This window comes from Phyllobates terribilis, unplaced genomic scaffold (assembly GCF_046119375.1).
Source record: "Phyllobates terribilis strain yellow unplaced genomic scaffold, ASM4611937v1 Scaffold_3__8_contigs__length_932513732, whole genome shotgun sequence".
Classification (NCBI taxonomy): domain Eukaryota; kingdom Metazoa; phylum Chordata; class Amphibia; order Anura; family Dendrobatidae; genus Phyllobates; species Phyllobates terribilis.
Window position 1 is genome coordinate 169,223,179 of NW_027362763.1, and position 23,609 is coordinate 169,246,787.

General features: G+C 44.9%; 1 protein-coding gene across 5 annotated transcripts in view; it reads right to left on the reverse strand.

The window, feature by feature from the left end:
• Positions 1-23,609, reverse strand: part of LOC141258951 (ephrin type-A receptor 3-like) — a 349,962-nt gene that overhangs the window by 104,821 nt on the left and 221,532 nt on the right. The window lies entirely within an intron of this gene.

The following is a 23,609-nucleotide window of genomic DNA, read 5'->3' on the forward strand; positions in this document are numbered from 1 at the left end:
TGGTATTGCGTCGCCCGGGGGTACTAGGCCTTGCGACCAGGCCGATGGTACTTCCTGCTTGGCCACGCTCGGGGTCGAGGCGTGTGACGTCACAGGGGTCGCGGCTTCCGTTCGAGGCCTAGTCTGCGGCGGTGACATTGCAGCGACGGGCACGGCAGGGGGTACTTCAGGCTCTGCGACGGGGAGCTGGGGCAGGCACGCGGTTTCCCGGCTCGGGGTAGTGACGTCCCCTTTACCTGCCTCCGTCCGTTCAGCTCCCTTCTCGGCGCCGTCTCCTGCCTTCATTCCTCCTGCGCCATCCTCAGAGGCGGTCTATCTCCTCTTCTCGGGTGGCGTGCTCCGCTGACGAGTCTCGGTCTGCTGGGCCATCTCTCGGCTCCACTCCGCCAACGTCTCTCGCTGTACCCGGGCCAACCTCTGTGCGAGGCCCTCCAGCGCGGTCTGTGCACACTCCCGGTCTCGGGGGAGCTGTGTTAGGATCTCCAGCAGGCCTTCTGGAGTGGCGACCTGCAACAGGCTCCTGACCACTGGGTCGGTGCTGCCTGGAGTGGCGGCCCGCATCAGGCTCCTGACCGCTGGGTCGGTGCTGCCTGGCTCTCCCTCCATCTCCGGGTAGGCTCTCTCTGGACTCTCTTCCAGACGTCTTGTCTCCGGGTGCGCTCTCTCCAGACTCCTCCAGGCGACACCCATCTTTGTTCTCTTCTTCTGTCTCCGCCCACATCGAGGGTGGTCCCGGGGCAACTTCAGTTCCAGGGGCAGTTCTCCTACGCTGATGGACACTTCCAGCATCACAGTCTCTGTTGGTGGGGGCGGTTTCCGCTTTTGGCGCCATTCTTCGACCTGGCCCACGATGGGAGGTGGCCTCTTGCCACCCTCTGGCACGCCCATAATGGCGTCCGCTCTTCCAAGGCGGGAAATCTTCGGAAATGGCGGGAATCGTCTCCCAGTGGCGGGAAACTCCATGGATGGCGGGAAAAAGCTGCAAATGGCGGACAACCGGCGGGAAACGACCTGTGATGGGGCCCGATGGCGGGGACCCTCCGGAACCGGCAGGAGACTTCTTTTTAAGGTAACGGTGTACTTTTCTTCAGGCACGCAGTACCCGGTTGTTGCGGGCACGAGATCCTGCCGACTACGCCAAAGTTGACGCGCCCCCTGGGCCAGTGCTGTTAGGGATACCCGGAGCCGGATCAGATGGGGGTTGTAGTCTCCGAGTGGCTGTGACCCGGTCCGTGCCCAGGGTGTCAAGCTCAGTGTGTGGCAGTCCTTACTGATGTTACTAAAGTTCTTTATGTCGACTACGCCACCCGTTGAATTACGGTCACTTCGGCCGCCGCTGCAGCAGGGTCCGCTGAGGCTGATGGTGTTTGTGCAGCCCAGGTAGTATAACCCCCAACGGGAGGGGTATAGCCTCAGGGGGTCAGGTGCAGAGGATGGTGGTTGTGGAGGTGCAGTGAGGATGGTAATGAGAGTCAGAGTCGGGCTGTGCAGTTCAGGGCTTGTTTACTTACTGCTGTTCTTGAACCGGTCACTCCGGCCTTAAGTGACCACCCGAGCCGTGCTGCGTCCACCAGGTCCTGGACTCGGCCAACCCCCAAGTAGTTCTGGAGCGTGGTTCTGAGCTCCCTTTCTGTCCTGTCCTCGTCTCTGGCCTTCCCCACCAGGGATCCACCTAAGTCCGGCTCCCTCAGGCCTCTTGTTGGTGAACCCTTGTCTCTGGGTTCCCTGACCCTATGCGTGGTCTGCCTTCCGGGTGGATATAGTGGGTGGCCGTGGCAGATTCTGCCCACGGCCTCCGGTTCCTGGCTAAGGTGTGCTGTAGCCTCTGCCAGCTTGGGATCCGGTACCCTGTTGCCCACTCTTCACCCTCTGGTCTAATTTGGGCTCTTGGAGTTCCTTCTTTCTCCCCCTCTGGGTCTTTCTTTCTCCTCTCTCACTCTTGGCCTTGGGGCTGCTCTGCTCCTCTGCTTTCCTCCACTGCTCTGCAAAAGACTGACAGACTGACCAGCCTTCTACAAGAGACTCCTCTGCAAAGACCCTGATCTAAGATGGTGCCCACCTTATATACTCCCTCTATGTGTGAGCTCAGGTGACCAGCACCCAATGAGCTCCTAGCTTTACCCAGACTGCTACCCCTATCTGCCCCTACACTACTGGGATGTTCCACCCCCCTCCCACTCCAGCCAGGGACAGACACTGTCGTACCTGCACATTATTAAGTGGGAGTACCATTGGTCTGTCCTCCGGAAATGGGATGTATGTAGTGCATGCAGCCTACTGAGCTCAGTTCCACACTCCATCCTTACCCGGGAGTGGAATATCACACCTCTGGCTTGAGGTGCAATACCCCTGTAGCAGCCGAATCCTCAGGGTGCTACATATATATATATATATATATATATATATATACACAGTACAGGCCAAAAGTTTGGACACACCTTCTCATTTAAAGATTTTTCTTTATTTTCATGACTATGAAAATTGTACATTCACACTGAAGGCATCAAAACTATGAATTAACACATGTGGAATTATATACTTAACAAAAAAGTGTGAAACAACTGAAAATATGTCTTATATTCTAGGTTCTTCAAAGTAGCCACCTTTTGCTTTGATAACTGCTTTGCACACTCTTGGCATTCTCTTGATGAGCTTCAAGAGGTAGTCACCGGAAATGGTTTTCACTTCACAGGTGTGCCCTGTCAGGTTTAATAAGTGGGATTTCTTGCCTTATAAATTAGGTTGGGACCATCAGTTGTGTTGTACAGAAGTCAGGTGGATACACAGCTGATAGTCCTACTGAATAGACTGTTAAAATTTGTATTATGGCAAAAAAAAAGCAGCTAAGTAAAGAAAAACGAGTGGCCAGCATTACTTTAAGAAATGAAGGTCAGTCAGTGCGAAAAATTGGGAAAACTTTGAAAGTGTCCCCAAGTGCAGTTGCAAAAACCATCAAGCGCTACAAAGAAACTGGCTCACATGAAGACCGCCCCAGGAAAGGAAGACCAAGAGTCACCTCTGCTTCTGAGGATAAGTTTATCCGAGTTACCAGCCTCAGAAATCGCAGGTTAACAGCAGCTCAGATTAGAGACCAGGTCAATGCCACACAGAGTTCTAGCAGCAGACACACCTCTTCAACAACTGTTAAGAGGAGACTTTGTGCAGCTGGCCTTCATGGTAAAATAGCTGCTAGGGAACCACTGCTAAGGACAGGCAACAAGCAGAAGAGACTTGTTTGGGCTAAAGAACACAAGGAATGGACATTAGACCAGTGGAAATCTGTGATTTGGTCTGATGAGTCCAAATTTGAGATCTTTGGTTCCAACCACCGTGTCTTTGTGCGACGCAGAAAAGGTGAACGGATGGACTCTACATGCCTGGTTCCCACAGTGAAGCATGGAGGAGGAGGTGTGATGGTGTGGGGGTGCTTTGCTGGTGACACTGTTGGGGATTTATTCATAATTGAAGGCATACTGAACCAGCATGGCTACCACAGCGTCTTGCGGCGGTATGCTATTCCATCCGGTTTGCATTTAGTTGGACCATTATTTATTTTTCAACAGGACAATGGCCCCAAACACACCTCCAGGCTGTGTAAGGGCTATTTGATCAAGATGGAGAGTGCTTGGGTGCTATGCCAGATGACCTTGCCTCCACAGTCACCAGACCTGAACCCAATCGAAATGGTTTGGGGTGAGCTGGACCGCAGAGTGAAGGCAAAAGGGCCAACAAGTGCTAAGCATCTCTGGGATCTCCTTCAAGATTGTTGGAAGACCATTTCCGGTGACTACCTCTTGAAGCTCATCAAGAGAATGCCAAGAGTGTGCAAAGCAGTCATCAAAGCAAAAGGTGGCTACTTTGAAGAACCTAGAATATAAGGCATATTTTCAGTTATTTCACACTTTTTTGTTAAGTATATAATTCCACATGTGTTAATTCATAGTTTTGATGCCTTCAGTGTGAATGTACAATTTTCATAGTCATGAAAATACAGAAAAATCTTTAAATGAGAAGGTGTGTCCAGACTTTTGGTCTGTACTGTATATATATATATATATATATATATATATATATATACAGTATATATATATACATACAGCACTGACAGATACAGACAGAAGAGGGTCGAAATGCAAGAACAGCATAGGAGCACCTCTTTCTGTCTGTGACTGAAACTAAGGTGGTAGTGGGACCCTTTCCTCTTGCGCCACTATGCAGCTGCACATGGTGCACTAATTATATGTCCACCCTTGACATATACAGTACATATATACAATATACACTGCATATTATTATATGTTATTATATTATTTATATTATATATTAATATATTTATATTATTATATTATATATATATATATATATATATATATATATATATATATATATATAAACTGCATCACAGGATGGATACACATGTTAATGATATGCAAAGGATGAAAAAATGTAACAAAAATCTTCAAAACATTTAGATTTTTTCAGTATAGAGCATGAGTACAGAGATCTCCACACTTACACACCTTGACATGATATTAATAATTAGTAGGCTAGGGTCACACTACCGATTTTCTCTCACCCGAGAAAATCGGTCCAATTATGCCAATCACACTCTGCTTAGAGTGTGATTAGCGTTTGTTCAGTGAAGGATCATAGTGTGATCCGATTTTTTCAGAAGAGGAGAATGACAAAAAAATCGTAATTTTCTGCCTTTACTGTGTCCTTGAAAATAGAGTAAGCGCAGTCCGATGTTTTCCAAAGACCCATACACATGAATGGGCGAGTGCCATCTGGTTAGCGGAGGCAACTCGTGCGCGTACTGCGATTTTCGGACATCTGCACAACCTCATAGAATAACATGTAATGAGGGCTATCTGTCAAAATGACATATAGCACTCATCCGATTTTCACAGTCATGTACGCGAGCCCTTAATGGTTGTCCAATGACTGTTCGGCCACATTATTTTGAAGGCAAAGGGGGTCACAACAAATATTGATTTGATTTAGATTTTTCTTTTATTCTTTCACTTTGCATGTTGTTAGTTGATAAAAATAAATTTAAAACTTTTATTTTGGAAAGCATTCTTACTTTTCAGAATTTTTTCCACATTTGCCCAAAGCTTTTGCACAGTATAGTGTATATAGTGTTCCTTCTTTCGGTCACAAATCACACATGTCTTCTTACTTGGTGGCACATGCTCAGTGCACATTGTAGTCTGGCCAATGAAAATCAAATAAGTTCTATATAAAGGAGCCCCATGCAGGCATCTGGGACAGTTACTATAAATAATCCACAGTTTTTCTGTTGCTTCTAAATTTGACCTATTGTGACCATCTTTCCTGGCTACTCCTTGGATTCTCTAATTTACTGCATTCTAACTCCTGGCTTTTTCAGCTCAGTCTAGCATGCAGTACCTGGCATTGCCTGTCTTGTGTTACCGATTCTTCACTTGTTAGACTATGCTCACCTTTGTTCCATAATATCACACACAGTTTTGCATGACCACCTTACCTGTCCTTTATCCCAATCATCAGCCTACCTTGTTGCTGCTCATAGCAATTGTACTTCCAATTAGTTTCTGTTTATTCTGGTTAAATTTTGGCATAGAGGATGTATTGGACATTTCCAGTTTCAAGAATCTAGTCTTACCAGAACTTTTACATTTTCCGGGCCTCATACCTTGTAGGACAATCCAGATATCACTGCTCTCAGGGCATATTTTCCTATGCCTGGTGATATTTTAAGGACTTTCACATTTGGCCTGAACCTTACTGAAGTCATGTGATTTTGATGCCACTAAGAGTCCAGTGTCCCCTGATTGGAGAGCTAAATGGGTAAGTCTAACTGGAAGTTATAGCCCTAGCTCAATAAATGAGCGCAGAATGAGTGCAACCCTGATGTAGGGTGACCCAAAAGTGTGTGTCACAGCAGGGCATTGCCAGAGACCTCTGTTCTTTGAACAAGATGGAGGGTTCCAACCAAAGGGTCAGTCCTCAAGTTGCCAAGATCAAAACCCTTGGCCAACATCTATGAGGTTTAGGACTGATGTAGGAGTCCTAGAAGTTTTACAAAATACATTTTACTGACATTACTGACATGAAAATGTTTAGAAAGCCAGGAAATGAGTGAGGTCTGGAAAATCAATAGTACGAATCAATTATTATAAACCTTATCGAGATTCATTAATCAGATGACAATTATGAAGGAATTATAAGATAATTTCAACCAATTAAGTCTTGTATTAAATTAAAAGATTTACTATTAAAAAATATTTACATATATAAATGTATATATATACATTTGTGTGAAAAAGTGTTTGTCCCCTTTCTGATTTCTTTTTCTTTTGCATGTTGTCACACTTAAATGTATCAAATCACAAAACAAATTTAAGTATTAGACAAAGAGAACACAAGTAACCGCAAAATGCAGTTTTTAAATGAAGGTCTTTATTATTAAGGGAAAAAGAAATCCAAACCTACAGGGCCCTGTGTGAAAAAGTGCTTGCCCCCTAAACCTAATAACTGGTGGGGCCGCCCTCAGCGGCAACAACTGCAATCAAGCATTTACAATAACTGGCAACGAGTCTTTTACAACGCTCTGGAAGAATGTTGGGCCATTCTTCTTTGATGTAATTGAGCCACATTGGAGGGTTTCTGAGCATGAACCGCCTTTTTAAGGTCATGCCACAGCATCTCAATCGGATTAAGGTCAGGTCTTTGTCTAGGCCACTCCAAAGTCTTAATTTTGCTTTTCTTAAGCCATTAAGAGGTGAACTTGCTCGTGTGTTTTGAATTATTGTCCTGCTGCATAACCCAAGTGCGCTTCAGCTTGAAGTCACAAACAGATGGCAGGACATTCTCCTTCAGGATTTTTTGGTAGACAACAGAATTCATGGTTCCATTTACCACAGCAAGTGTTACAGGTCCTGAAGCAGCAAAACAGCCCCAGACAATCACACCACCACCACCATATTTTACTGTTGGTATGATGTTCCTTTTCTGAAGTGCTGTGTTATTTCTACGCCAGAATTAATGGGAAATACACTTTCCAAAAAGTTTTTCTTTTGTCTCGTCAGTCCACAGACTATTTGCAACTGGTGTGTCAGAGGTGACAGACAGTAGCCCTTCAGTTGGTTGCAGGAGATCTCTACGTTTGGCACTACAGACATCTTCTTAGATCCTGGCTGTCTCTAGGACCCAGCGGCTACCTCCCTCTGGCTAATTAGCATCCTGGCCTGGGTGTATAAATACCTGGTGTATCTGAGAGGGAGGCACCGGTGATATTCATTACTACTTGTGAGGCTTTAGCAAGAGCACTACTTCATCCTCTCTGGAGCTTGAAGCCATGTGCGCATTTGTTTGGAGTCTTCTAAAGCTAAGCAATTCCCCCCTGTTTGTCCATCCTTGTTGTCCATAGAGTTTAGTGGAGATCGACTAGTGCTCATCTACTTCCTTCACCTTACGCCAGAAAAAGTCAGGGCGAGGCATGCGTGCGGTGATTGGTGAAGAGCCAATATAGGGACAGTAGTTGAGACAGGGTGACACTAGTCCAGACTAGGAGGTCTCCACTCCCCCCTTTCCTTAGTGTCTGGGCTCCCTTTCCCTCTTACCTCTGTGTTGCACTAAGTCTTTCCCACACCTTGCATGACAGTATTCTCCCAAAAGTCTAGGCAATCATCAAGATGGTTTCTGGCAAAACTGAGATGAGCATTTATGTTCTTTTTGCTCAGCAGTGGTTTTCGTCTTGCCATGCATGCCACTTTTTCCGAGTCTCTTTCTTATGGTGGAGTCATGAACACTGACCTTAACTGAGGCAAGTGAGCTCTGCAGTTCTTTGGATGTTGCTGTGGGGTCTTTTGTGACCTCTTAGATGAGTCGCTGCTGCGCTCTTGAGGTAATTTTGGTCAGCCGACCACTCCTGGGAAGGCTCACCACTGTTCCATGTTTTCGCTATTTGTGAATAATGGCTCTCATTGTGGTTCACTGGAGTCCCAAAGCTTTAGCAATGGCTTTATAACCTTTTTCAGACTGATAGATCACAATTACTTTGCTTCTCATTTGCTCCTGAATTTGTTAGGATCGCAGCATGATGTCTAGCTTTTGAGCATCTTTTGGTCTACTTCACTTTGTGAGGTAGGTCCTATTAAAGTGATTTCTTGATTGAGAACAGGTGTGACAGTAATCAGGCCTGTGTGCGGCTAGGGAAATTGAACTCGGCTTCCCAAAGATGTGATAAACTACATGTAATTTATGTTTTAAGGAGGGGGGGGCAATCACTTTTTTACAGGGGACCCTGTAGGATTGGATTTATTTTTCCCTTAATAATAAAGACTTACATTTAAAAACTGTATTTTGTTTTTACTTGTGTTATCTTTATTTAAATTTGTTTTGTGATCTGAAACATTTAAGTGTGATAAACATGCAAAAGAATAAGAAATCAGGAAGGGGCAAACACTTTTTCACACAACTGTGTATATATAGAGTACAGACCAAAAGTTTGGACACACCTTCTCATTTGAAGATTTTTCTGTATTTTCATGACTTTGAAAATTGTACATTCACACTGAAGGTATCAAAGCTATGAATTAACACATGTGGAATTATATACTTAACAAAAAAGTGTGAAACAACTGAAAATATGTCTTATATTCTAGGTTCTTCAAAGTAGCCACCTTTTGGTTTGATGACTGCTTCGCACACTATTGGCATTCTCTTGATGAGCTTCAAGAGGTAGTCACCGAAAATAGTCTTCCAACAATCTTGAAGGAGTTCTCAGAGATGCTTAGCACTTGTTGGCCCTTTTGCCTTCACTCTGTGGTCCAGCTCACCCCAAACCATCTCGATTGGGTTCAGGTCTGGTGACTGTGGAGGCCAGGTCATCTGGCGTAGCACCCCATCATTCTCCCTCTTGGTCAAATAGCCCTTACCCAGCCTGGAGGTGTGTTTGGGGTCATTGTCCTGTTGAAAAATAAATAATGGTCCAACTAAACGCAAACCGGATGGAATAGCATGCCGCTGCAAGATGCTGTGGTAGCCATGCTGGTTCAGTATGCCTTCAATTTTGAATAAATCCCCAACAGTGTCACCAGCAAAGCACCCCCACACCATCACACCTCCTCCTCCATGATTCACGGTGGGAACCAGGCATGTAGAGTCCATCCGTTCACCTGTTCTGTGTCGCACAAAGACACGGTGGTTGGAACCAAAGATCTCAAATTTGGACTCATCAGACCAAAGCACAGATTTCCACTGGTCTAATGTCCATTCCTTGTGTTCTTTAGCCCAAACAAGTCTCTTCTGCTTGTTGCCTGTCCTTAGCAGTGGTTTCCTAGCAGCTATTTTACCATGAAGGCCTGCTGCACAAAGTCTCCTCTTAACAGTTGTTGAAGAGATGTGTCTGCTGCTAGAACTCTGTGTGGCATTGACCTGGTCTCTAATCTGAGCTGCTGTTAACCTGCGATTTCTGAGGCTGGTGACTCGGATAAACTTATCCTCAGAAGCAGAGGTGACTCTTGGTCTTCCTTTCCTGGGGCGGTCCTCATGTGAGCCAGTTTCTTTGTAGCGCTTGATGGTTTTTGCAACTGCACTTGGGGACACATTCAAAGTCTGCCCAATTTTTTGGACTGACTGACCTTCATTTCTTAAAGTAATGATAGCCACTCATTTTTCTTTACTTAGCGGCTTTTTTCTTGCCATAATACAAATTCTAACAGTCTATTCAGTAGGACTATCAGCTGTGTATCCACCTGACTTCTGCACAACACAACTGATGGTCCCAACCTCATTTATAAGGCAAGAAATCCCACTTATTAAACCTGACAGGGCACACCTGTGAAGTGAAAACCATTTCCGGTGACTACCTCTTGAAGCTCATCAAGAGAATGCCAACAGTGTGCAAAGCAGTCATCAAAGCAAAAGGTGGCTACTTTGAAGAACCTAGAATATAGAACATATTTTCAGTTGTTTCACACTTTTTTGTTAAGTATATAATTCCACATGTGTTAATTCATAGTTTTGATGCCTTCAGTGTGAATGTACAATTTTCAAACTCATGAAAATACAGAAAAATCTTTAAATGAGAAGTTGTGTCCAAACTTTGGTCTGTACTGTATATATATATATATATATATATATATATATATATATATATATATATATATATATATACGAGACTGTTTCATTTTTGCCTGGTGCCACCTTTAAGTGTCATATCTGGAACTCTGGTCAGATAGAGATTTCTGTCACTTAAGCCACAATATGCTACAACAGACATGACATTGTAAAAACCACACATAGGCACAATTTTCAGCATTTCTCGTAAATCTGGTCCATCAATCATAAGCCATCTGTTTATTGCCACAAACATATAGATTATTGGATTGTTCATAATACTATGTAAAAAGTCGTAAAAAAATAGCGAACTGCTTACATTAAAAATTAAAATTGGAACTCCCTCCTGGAGCTGGTTAACAACACTGCATAAATGGCCTATAAGGACTTGTCACTTGCTACCTCTGGTGACCATTTCTTCCCACTTGTTTGTCTGTAAAGAAAGCATTCTTGCTGAGGTTTACTAAACTGTCTGGCAATAGAGATGGGAACAATATGATTTCTATTACTATGGATTCTCTATGTGCTATTGTAAGGTAATAAATGGCAACTTTGCCTATCTAGTATATGACCATCTATATATATAATTGTCTTATCCCGTCTGTCTGTCTGTCTATCTGTCTGTCTGTCTTTCTGTCTGTCTTTCTGTCTGTCTGTCCAGGAAATCCCGCGTTGCTCATTGGTCCGGCAGCGGCCAATCAGCGCCGCGGGATTTCTGAAAAAAGATGGCGGCAGTTAGCGGCTCATCTGCGGGACAGAGCTCAGCGGCGATGCAGCTGGGAGATGAGCGCCGCGAGCAGCGGAAGGACCGCCAGCATCGCTGACCTCCATGCGGAAGGGAGGACCGGGGAGCGGCAATGCGGGTCGGGATACTTCTGCTGCGAGCGCCCGCTCATGTCCCGTGTTCTCGCTGCGGAAGTACCCGCACAGGCAGCGCCGCTCCCCGGTCCTCACCAAGACGATTCGATGATTGGTCGCGGTCTTCGGACCCGACCAATCACTGATCTTGCCGCAAAAGTTAAACACTACTGTGCTGATTGGTCGCGGACACTGGGCGCGACCAATCACCGATTTTGGTGCCACATTTAAATAGCGTCTGCGACCAATCAGCACAGCAGTGTTTAAATGTGGAGCCAAGATCGGTGATTGGTCGCGGCCGATATTTAAATGTGGCGCCAAAATCGGTGATTGGTCGCGCCCAGCGTCGGCGACCAATCAGCGATTTTTAACACAAATGTCCGGACCTTTGTAACACCATGCGGATACTGTGGGGACATCAGCGGCTAGGGTGTCAAGGGAGGACCGGGGAGCGGCGCTGCGGGTCGGAATACTTCTGCTGCGAGCGCCCGCTCATGTCCCGGGTTCTCACAGCAGAAGTATCCGCACAGGCAGCGCCGCTAACATCCATGCGGCTAGGGTGTGAAGGGAGAACCGGGGAGCGGCGCTGACATCCAATTGGTCGCGGCCGCTATTTGAATGTGCCGCACAAATCGGTGATTGGTCGCGGTCTTGGCCCGCGACCAATCACTGTTCTTGCCGCAAAAGTTAAACACTACTGTGCTGATTGGTCGTGGACGCTGCCCGCGACCAATCACCGATTTGGGCGCCAAATTTAAATATCGGCCGCGACCAATCACCGATCTTGGCTTCACATTTAAACACCGCTGTACTGATTGGTCGCGGACGCTATTTAAATGTGCCGCCAAAATCGATGATTGGTCGCGCCCAGCGTCCGCGACCAATCAGCACAGCGGTGTTTAAATGTGGAGCCAAGATCGATGATTGGTCGCGGCCGATATTTAAATTTGGCGCCCAAATCGGTGATTGGTCGCGGGCAGCGCCAGTGACCAATCAGCGATTTATAACACAAATGTTCGGACCTTAGTAACACCATGCGGATACTGTGGGGACATCAGCGGCTAGGGTGTCAAGGGAGGACCGGGGAGCGGCGCTGCGGGTCGGGATACTTCTGCTGCGAGCAGTCGCTGATCTCCCGGCTTCTAGCAGCAGAAGTAGCCGCACAGGCAGCGGCGCTCCCCGGTCCTCACTAATACGATTCCGCTCCCCGGTCCTCACCAATACGATTCGCTGATTGGTCGCGCTCTCCGCACGCGACTAATCAGTGATCTTGGCGCTAAAGTTAAACACCGCTCTGCTGATTGGTCGCGGCTGCTGCTCGCGACCAATCACCGATTTGGGCGCCACAAATAAATAGCGGCCGCGACCAATCACCGATCTTGCAGCCACATTTAAACACTGCTGTGATGATTCATTTAAACACTGCTGTGATGATTGGTCGCGGACGCCAGCCGCGACCAATCAGCGAGCTTGGCGCCAAATTTAAACAACGCTCTGCTGATTGGTCGCGGACGCTAGACGCGTCCAATCAGCGAGATTGGCGCCAAATTTAAACAATGCTCTGCTAATTGGTCGCGGATGCCGGCCGGGCCTAATCAGCATTATTGGCGCCAAATTTAAACCCCGCTCTGCTGATTGGTCGCGGCCGGCAACCGCGACCAATCAGCAGTATTTGCGCCAAATTTAAACCCCGCTCTGCTGATTGGTCGCGGTTGCCGGCCATGACCAATCAGCAATATTGGCGCAAAATTTAAACACCGCTCTGCTAATTGGTCGCGGTCGCCGTCCACGACCAATCAGCAGTATTGGCGCCAAATTTAAACCCCGCTCTGCTGATTGGTGGCGGTTGCCAGCCGCGACCAATCAGCGATTTGACGCCAAATTTAAACACCGCTCTGCTGATTGGTCGCAGCCGGCGATTGCGACCAATCAGCATTATTGCCGCCAAATTTAAACCCCGCTCTGCTGATTGGTTGCGACCACCGGCCGCCACCAATCAGCGATTTTGGCGCCAAATTTAAACCCCGCTCTGATTGGTCGCGGTTGCCGGCCGCGACTAATCAGCATTGTTGGCGCCAAATTGCCGGCCGCGACTAATCAGCATTATTGCCACCAAATTTAAACACCGCTCTGCTGAATGGTCATGGCCGTGACCAATCACCATTATTGCTGCAAAATTTAAACCCCGCTCCGCTGATTGGTCATGTTCGCTGGCCGCGACCAATCAGCATTATTGGCGCAAAATTTAAACCCCGCTCTGCTGATTAGTCGCGACCGCCGGCCGTGACCAATCAGCGATATAGTCGCCAAATTTCAACACCGCTTTGCGGATTGGTCGCAGTTGCCGGCCGCCACCAATCAGCGATTTTGGCGCCAAATTTAAACACCGCTCTGCTGATTGCGCCCGGTCTGCCGCATACATATTCTAGAATACCCGATGCGTTAGAATCGGGCCACCATCTAGTATTGATATATTGAGTCATCATCTGTGAAAATCTGGTCTAATGCTTGACCTTACACTATTACTCATATTGTTCTAATAGTTTGTCTAAATTTCTTAGAGTGCAATTGATTGATACACTGCATACATGTCAAAAGTCATGATTTTGGACAAAAACGTTCTACAAACCATAAGGAGCAGAACAAAATGTTTTTAGCATTCCAGGGCAGAGCTGGAATATCCCGATTCTGGACATTTCAATGTTGCTGACCGTGACTCAAATTAAATTTTCTGTGGTATAGATCACAAAATCAGGTAAAGTGCACTATGTTTGAACAGAAGCCTTTCATTTTACTTTTTGAGATGCTTGTGATGCTTTCTTTCTGGCTATTAGGGGAAGCAACCAATATTTCTGCCCCAACCGCCACCTGAACCACTGGCACAAAGCATTAAGGAAAACTTGATGCTGTCTTTTAAACAACATTTGAAAAGGCTACCAATATTTTTTAAAAAATAATTCCTCTGAGAAGACCCAACTATCCAAGTGCATGTCTTCTTAGCTTGTGAGACAACACTATGTGTGTGTAGCCCATTTCCTCTATAGTCCATTGAAGTGTGGTGGGAACAATGGTGTCCAGATTCTGATGAGTTAGCGAGAATCAGTAGAAGGAACTCATGTTCATTTTTTCAAACTCCTCTGTGTTTGTTCATTATTATACTTTTGGAAATGCTTGTGATGTTTACTTTTAGGCAAACTATATGAGCTATAAGCAGACTGATACAATAAGTCACCACTCTCATGCTGTGTGGTAACATATCAATCAACTCAAAGTGGCAGCCAACAACAGACTTGGTGGAAGCTATTCAGTTCAAAGGGGTATTCTCAATATGTCTCTTGAGCAGCTCAGAGCTCTACAGTCTTCTTACTGCCTTGTTTCTGGCAGGGTGTGCTCTCCTCCTTGAGTGACAGTTCTGCTGAACAGAATTGTAGCATTGGTAGAACTGTAAAACTCAGCACAACACATTCAGCTGTCAATGGCTTGTTCTGGCAAGGAACTGATATCACTATAACAAGGCATTTGAACAAGCACACAGCTTGGGACAAAGAGCCAAGAGCCATAATTAGGAGAACTGTTATGAGAGAAGTTGATGTTACAGGCTATTGATTTTGCAAGATTTATACCAGCAGCTAGTCAGGAGCTGAGAGGGAGAGGGGAGGGGAAGGAGGTGAGCGCATAACTGCTGTACAGAAATTAATAGACTGGAGAAAGGTGGGTGAGATTTTAGGAGCTAGCTTCTCTCCTGGAATGTAACTACTGCACACTTGGCCAGGGTCTTGGCAAGCACTAGTTGCCGAGCTCCATGGAAACCAGCTGTACACTATGAAACATAAAAGCTCTTAATGCAGGATAATGACAGCAGCTACAAAAGAGCAAGTCAATTGCAAACTTGCTTATTTTTATGTTGTCTGACTAATTAAATGACTTTAATAACTAGAGAATACGCCTTTAACAGGTCCTAAGGGTACAATGGTTTAAAACCTTTCACTTACAGTTATATGAAAAAGTTTGGGCACCCCTATTAATCTTAAGCTTAATGTTTTCTTAAAATTGGTGTTTTTGCAACAGCTACTTCAGTTTGATATATGTAATAACTGTTGGACACAGTAATGTTTCTGCCTTGAAATGAGGTTTATTGTACTAACAGAAAATGTGCAATCTGCATTCAAACAAAATTTGACAGGTGCATAAGTATGGGCACCCTTATCATTTTCTTGTTTTAAATACTCCTACCTACTTTTTACTGACTTACTAAAGCACTTTTTTTGGTTTTGTAACCTCATTGAGCTTTGAACTTCATAGCCAGGTGTATGCAATCATGAGAAAAGCTACTTAAAGTGGCCACTTGCAAGTTGTTCTCCTGTTTGAATCTCCTCTGAAGAGTGGCATCATGGGCTCTTCAAAACAACTGTCAAATGATCTGAAAACAAAGATTATTCAACATAGTTGTTCAGGGGAAGGATACAAAAAGCTGTCTCAGAGATTTAACTTGTCAGTTTCCACTGTGAGGAACATAGTAAGGAAATGGAAGAACACACGGACAGTTCTTGTTAAGGCCAGAAGTGGCAGGCCAAGAAAAACATCAGAAAGGCAGAGAAGAAGAATGGTGAGATCAGTCAAGGACAATCCTCAGACCACCTCCAGAGAGCTGCAGCATCAACTTGCTGCAAATGGTGTCACTGTGCATCGGTCAACTATACAACGCACTTTGCACAAGGAGAAGCTGTATGGGAGATTGATGCGAAAGAAGCCGTTTCTGCAAGCACGCCACAGAGTCGGCTGAGGTATGCAAAAGCACATTTGGAGAAGCCAATTTCTTTTTGGAAGAAGGTCCTGTGGACTGATGAAACCAAGATTGAGTTGTTTGGTCATACAAAAAGGCGTTATGCATGGTGGCAAAAAAACACAGCATTCCAAGAAAAACACTTGCTACCCACAGTAAAATTTGGTGGAGGTTCCATCATGCTTTGGGGCTGTGTGGCCAATGCCGGCACCGGGAATCTTGTTAAAGTTGAGGGACGCATGGATTCCACTCAGTATCAGCAGATTCTTGACAATAATGTTCAAGAATCAGTGATCAAGTTGAAGTTACGCAGGGGATGGATCTTTCAGCAAGACAATGATCCAAAACACCGCTCCAAATCTACTCAGGCATTCATGCAGAGGAACAATTACAATGTTCTGGAATGGCCATCCCAGTCCCCAGACCTGAATATCATTGAACATCTGTGGGATCATTTGAAGAGGGCTGTCCATGCTCAGCGACCATCAAACTTAACTGAACTGGAATTGTTTTGTAAAGAGGAATGGTCAAAAATACCTTCATCCAGGATCCAGGAACTCATTAAAAGCTACAGGAAGCGACTAGAGGCTGTTATTTTTGCAAAAGGAGGATCTACTAAAGATTAATGTCACTTTTCTGGTGAGGTGCCCATACTTATGCACCTGTCAAATTTTGTTTGAATGCAGATTGCACATTTTCTGTTAGTACAATAAACCTCATTTCAAGGCAGAAACATTACTGTGTCCAACAGTTATTACATATATCAAACAGAAATAGCTGGTGCAAAAACAACAATTTTTATAAAACAATAAGCTTAAGATTAATAGGGGTGCCCAAACTTTTTCATATAACTGCATATAAAGGGATCTGACCCTTGGTTCAGATACAACTGGGTTGCATCCAAGGATTAGCTTCTGGTCTGTGGATTGAGCTGTTGGTAGAGAAATCAGCTAGTCTGTCAGCTTTAGAAGGGTCAAGTAAGATCATAATGTGGAATTCTCATTCATTTTATGGTCAGAAAATCCAGCAAATGAAAGAATTATGAACTGTTTGTGGGCAGAAATGGCCTCTGCCTAACAAGGATAATGATGGCATATAGCATATGAAAACCTTAGGCCCAAATTCATTAGTGTTGACCCAGCACCCACATACACACCCATGTGGAGATGTCAAAGCCTGCTAAAAAAAAAGCTATAGCAATCTAATACATATATTACACAAACTGTTCTAGTTTTTATCCAGGAAACACAATTCCCTACAGTTTTCTCTTTCTAGAATTGTTTGTTTACATCTTCACAAGATAGAACTCCTTTCTTATCTATAAAATACCGATAGGAGTCTCCGCAGTGTATGAATGGTAGCTGCGTACCGAACAGTGACAAATAAATGTCACCATCCCGCTTTGCTATCTGCTGGAATAAATCTGATACTTGGACCTTTGTGAGCTCTACAGTAATAATATCTTCGCCTCACACTGTAAATTCGATGTGAAAACACACAGCTTCTCTGTGATGCCAATCAATGGCCGGAATACGATACTAGCGATGGTGGATGTGTAAAGGTTGCCAGCTGAGGCACTTTTATTAGCATACTCCTCATCATACATGCATGTTAAAGTGTGTCTGCAGTCACAGCAGGACAGTGTAAAGGTGTTAATCAGTTCTCACCACCCGTTAATGAGACTCATCTCTGCGGGAAAATTGATTTTCTGTTGGCTTGCTCCTTCTAGAACACAGATCCTCTCGCCATTAAATTGGGCTACTCATCATGCAGAGCTCATTAAATAAATACATGTGCCTGTAACATCACTACTTAGACCACACTGCAGACCCGAGGCCATGTCAGCTGTCTTGCATCATCATTTCTGAGACTCTATAGTAGGTACCAGGTGCATGCACTTGATGAAGTGGAGCATCTCAAGGGTACTTTGCCCATGGAGTTGACACACATGTGAGCTATTGTTTAGACTGACTGTTGAGACCGACAATGAAGGTGCACTCCATATCCCTCAAAGGAAAAAAATGAGCAGGTTGTGGCATGTTCCTTATCTCTATACACAAACGTAACCATCGCAGCCCCTGCAAGCAAATAGTACCAAAATACAACCTGCTCATGAAGCCGAATATATTAGTTGACAGCTCTTTTTATTAAAGACCAGATTGTACGTATGTTGCTTTTATTTTAGACTTATAATCTTAAAAAATGATAAAATTAGAACACGCTTTGTAATAAAGATAAGGCAGTGCAATACATAGGGAGTAATTCTTCAAAGCTTATCTGCCAAAATACTTTGAAAAGCCGCAAAAAATTTTTGCCGAATGGGGAGTTGTGCAAAATAGTTGCTACTTTTGGTGTTTTCACTCCGGTTTCAAACAGCTTTGAAAAAATTGGTAGAACTGAGGAGGAGCTGGGGAGGAATTGAGGTGGGATGGGGAATGGATACAGGTCAAGTTCTGCAAAATCGCAGTGTTTTTTGCACCAGAAATGCTACTCCAGTCACTGAGGCGCAATTGAGGCACACACCATTGAGAAGATGCGCTGAATTCATTTAGAGTTGTGCACCTCTCAATTTGGTGCATTGTATTTCTGTATATTATGCAGTCATGGCAGCTTGCATCTGTTCACACTTGCTTTATTTTGTTAGGAGGTGCTGCTCAGTTTTTGTGTTTTTTGTAGTTTACTATTGGAGGTTGTGACTGCCTCCTATTCTGAGTAGCCCTCCCATCAGCCTAAGGCTGTATTTAATTAATGATGGATCCAACCTACTCTTTAAATTTGTAGGTTTATATCTGGAGAGGCATATCTGATAAATATTAGAAGCCCTAAAAAACTACTTGGAGAAGTCAATAAACAACCCAGAGGGGTTTAACACCAATTTGACAAAACAATGTAAAAACATGAAACAAGACAAGAAACAAGAAATTAAGAACAAATACAAAATAAAATTGGGAGGCGGAGGAACATGAGCACCATGAACCAATAGTGATAATATGTAAACAATATAATGAATTAATATGTTTATATTATAATGCGCAAGTGAACTATAAATAAAAATTAGCAGAGGTAAGGGTTAAACATAAAAATAGTGAAATTAATATAAAAAAACACTAGTGTGAACAATAAAAGATGGTGAGAAATTACTGACCCGGGTCATTTTTTTTTAAATTATTTATTTATTGCACAGCTGCCAGCTGGTGAATACACTCATCAGCCTCGCCTGCTCTCGCTACAATCAGCGAGACCAGGCGTATGCTGATGAGAGTAGTACTTTCATCAGTTGACACCTGTGACTGGCGGTAACCTTTTTACCGCCAGTCAGAGCTGCTGGTTCACAAGCTGTCATCTGTGTGACAGTGTGGGAACCGCAGCTCTCTGAACAGCAGTAATGAACTTACCGCCGATCAGAGCCTGTGTTTCCCACGCTGTCCCGCAGATGACAGTGTGGGAAACGCCAGATGTTCAGATTTCAGTTCGGGTACCATTTTGGTACCGGAACCAAACTTTTTTTAAATGTTCGGCAGAACCTGCCAAACCTGAACATCCATGGGTTCACCCATCACTAGCAATGATTTGTGCAAAAAAATGCTAAAATGTAATAAGAATATGCTCTAAAAATAAAGAATATCTCTCCCTTATTTAGACCAGATTTCCTTGGACAGGTTTCCATTTCCACCATAGATTATATTAATGCAATCCTAAAAGTTAATATTGACCCTATAATGAATCTTTCCGCAAAGCCAAACCAGACACTCCATTTGCAAACACGTGTTACTAATATTAGTTCCATCATCAGTGCAAAGCAGGAGGTCTGATTTTGCTGGATGAAAGACCTTTGACAGGAGGTCTGAAGGGCAACATTATCCACCCTAGAAGATTATTTTCAAATGCAAAATTAGAGGTCATCCCAAAGATTTTTCACTGCATTAGAAAGACTTGAATACAGATGACCCTGAATGCCTTTCTCTGTATTATAACTAATAATGAACACTTTAAATAAAGCTCAAATTCATTGTCTTCTGCTGGATTCTGACAAATTGAAATGTAATTTACTTGGGCTGGAAGACAGATAAGAGAAGTCAGAGTATTGTCGAGGCTCCCTAAGTGCAGGTTCGCTTTTTACAATGCTTTGAGTTATTTGTTTACAAGGACATTAGTCTTGTAATGCGGCCTCATTAAAATGACTGCTCCTTACGTAGTTGTATGCCGTTCTTCCCCATGTATCTTCATTACTTGTCTCCCAGGCAATGAAATGTCTGCTCATAATAGATGTGGCTCACATATTTTCATAGTATCACAGTTGTAAGCCAAGTAGTATGAACAGAAAATGGCATAGTGGATAAAACCAAAAACATTAATGTGGTAAGTTACTGAAGTTCCATTCACAAGGAAGAACTCAGGACCTGTATGGTGGCATATGGAGTCCCTGTGATTCTGTACTACAAAGCCGTAGGCACCTCATGTTATACCAATAGCTCTGTTTGCATGGCATCATGTTAAGCTATGGCTATTGTAATGAGTCGTGGGGCCATAGCCATGGACGTGGTACTCGTCTCCTATGCCCTGGCACATTCCATGAAAATGGGGGTCCTGGCTGTGTGTGTGGACTTGTGCTGTGAGGGCACTAGGCCCATGCAGGCCGCATGTAAACGATGTTGCTGGTTTGCCAGGACCAGATGTTTTACAGTTCAATGAGGGAGACCACCATTCAAAAATAAACTTTTTACTGAACGGGAACTTGGTAGGGAATATATACAGGAGATAGCAGGTACACAGTCTTAAGAACGTTTCCTTTACAACTCAAAGCATTTTCTACAGTTTCCTTTGTTCATTTCTTCTCTGCCTACTGTTTCTCTCTACTTCACCACAACCCAGCTTTAACACTACAGCCCTGCTCAGCAAGAGTTGTTTACTTGTTCTGCGGTTCAGCATCTTCTTTTCCCTTTAGGGTGCAAGTATGGCCGATAATGCTGCCGCTCTGAAACTCCAGCCCGGGACACTTTACTCGTCCCAAGTACTCAGTCCTGTTAAGGCCCATTAATTCAAGTACCATAAGCTCGGGGTCTCGTGGCTAGGCATCCTCTCCTATAACTAGTTTCAAGAAGGCCACTCTGTCTCTTAGTCACTTCTGCTCCGGATCTCACTATCCCTTTTCTTCAGTCTCCTCTCACTTTGGGTAACTCCAGGATGTGGCGCTGTTCACCTTGGCCCTTTAGGTCCACTTTCTGTGCACTCCAGGCCCTATCTGACTCTCTGACAGGAAATTGTCACTTTCCCTGATACCGAGGCCCCCTACTCTGGGCTAGTCTCAAACATTTTATCTCTATGGTCAAATTACACATATTACTAACATTATTAACACACATCACAATTCACCTGATATCACATCACATAAAATTTATTTCTTCAAGAGGGAAACGTGGGCAGCATGTACATCTCCGTACAGCTACACAAGAGGAACTTTGGTTGTATGACAAGAAGACTGCAATGTTCATGACATTCAATGATTGCCGCATTTTGACATGCCACAGATAGCATCTTGGATGGGACTATGAAATTAAATATGAACTTGCTGGATTTTTGGTTGAAGGATGCAAGTCATTATAGATCACCTCTATTTGTGATCACGAAAACATTTTGGTCATGTGACTCATCCTAGGCTTGGAGTTTTGCATCAAAAGTAGCTTTGTAACGCTTAAACCATAAAGGGAATCTGTCACCAAGATTTTGTTACCCCACCTGAGTGCAGTATAATTTACAGTAGGTGCAGAAACCCAGACTCAAGAAGTTACTTACTGGGCTGCTTGATGCAATTTTGATAAAATCAGTTTTTCTCTGCTGCAGATCTAGCAGTTCTCTGAATGCTGAGCTCTGTATAACGCCGCCCACACCACTGATTGGCAGCGTTCTGTGTACACTGTGCATAGGCAGAAAGCTGACAATTAGCTGTGAATCAGGGTAAGAAATTGCTTATGAATATAAAGGACTACATGGCAGCAGGTTTAGTCCTCTAGTGATGATCTCCTGCTGATAAACAGTGTTTTTATCAAAACTACAGCAAGAAACTAAGTAAGTGAGACATTGATGAAATCAGGGTTTATGTAGGCATCAGAGGGCCATGGATTGCAAGAGTTTATAAATAAGGAGGTAAGGTGAGGTGGGAAAATGTCTGGGCCCTATTGGATAGAAAGGTGAGAGGTAGGTTTTTTGATGATGAGTATTTAAGAAGAAGAAGGGGTGAGGTCATGGGGCTCTCTTACCTGCAATACAGAAAAATGTCAATCCTATTATTTTTAGTAAGTTTTGTGTTATTAAAATCTCTCCCAAGTTCAGGCTTTAAGCCTGGTTGTCACTGCTGGCTTGTAGTTGGACTCTTAATTAGTCATTGACTGTTAAATGGCTGAATTATGAGTTAAACAGAATGTTGAAATGGTTAAATCTGTTAAGAATCGATAAATAGTTGTGCTTGATCTGCCACCCAACATCATGTGTCTGAGTAATCATTTGCGGAATGTACTGACAGTGCAAACTAGAGATGGGGGAATATTTTTATTTGGTCTGGGCAGTTTTGTCTTGCAATCAGCATTACACTCAGTCTGGTGCACGTGATTATTCTGCTGCCCTCAATCGATCAATTGCTGCTTTCTCTTTTTCTCTGGATGTGTGTAATTCATCCGAAGGAGGGGAGAGTGTAGCATCGGCGTCTCTGCCCTCTGCCAGGCAGAGACGCCGTCCCCCTTACCGCCGCGGTTCTACTCCGGCGTCTTCCGGCCTCCCTGCAGCTGCTGCTGGTGCACGCAGCTTCCCTGGCTCTATGCTTAGGGCACGCTCCCTCCCTCTTAAAGGGGTCGCGTGCGCCGTTCTAAAAAGTCCCCGGCCTATAAAAGGTACCTTCTCCAATGTGGAGGAGCCCTTGCAAGGTTGCTGCTTTGTGTTACTTACTTTGCTTCAGCCCTCAGGTCCTCTACAAGTCAGTCCTGTCCGCCAGCCTGTTTTACAGTCCAGTCCACCAGTCTGACTACTATCCAGCCCGACAGTCTGTCTACAGTCCAGTCCGCCAGTCTGTCTATAGGCTCTGCCCACTCGCTTACCTGGAGGCACCTGCCTGTTACCTGCCGTGCCTGCCAGCCTGCTTTACCTGGAAGCACCTGCCTGTTACCTGCAATGCCCGCCAGCCTGCTTACCTGGAAGCACCTGCCAGCTGCCTGTTGTGCCCGCCAGCTTGCCTACCCGGAGCACCCGTCTGGCTATCAGCCTAATCTGCCTGCTTGTGTACCCGGACCACCCGTCAGTCTGCCTGCCGAGCTCATCCGTTGTACCAGTCAGTTCCTGCCTTCTGACCCTTGGGAGACACCTGTTCTCGTACAAGGTCGGTCCCAGAGTGGCACCTGGTCCCTCGGCTCGGTTCCTCTCTGGTTCACGGAGTCGACTGAGCCGCCATGCGACCTTGGTCGGGCCGAGTAGATATTTAGTCACGCCCCTCTTGCCCCTCCTTGCACCGCAGCACAGAGGTTCCACCATCCGGATCCGTAACAGAGAGTTAAACCAGTGCAGATTGGCTGCAGGGATCGAGAGACTTAATATTGTCACGCGATCCCCAGGACAGCCAGTGTTGCCACTGTTGGATCGGCACGAGCATGGGAGGTGAGTAAAGTCAGGGCTGTCGTCACCACCTGGCGGACCCGGGCAAGTGCCAGGGCCCCTAGCAAGCGGGGGGGTCAAAGCTATGTCGGGGACACCGGCACCCGCGTCAGACTATGGAGCCCATGAGACGGGGGAGTCCAGTGGCAGCGTGGCCTGGGCCCCTCACCCCCATCGTACTTTAAACTGTTTGAAATACTTACCTCTCCCTGTTCCTCAGCAG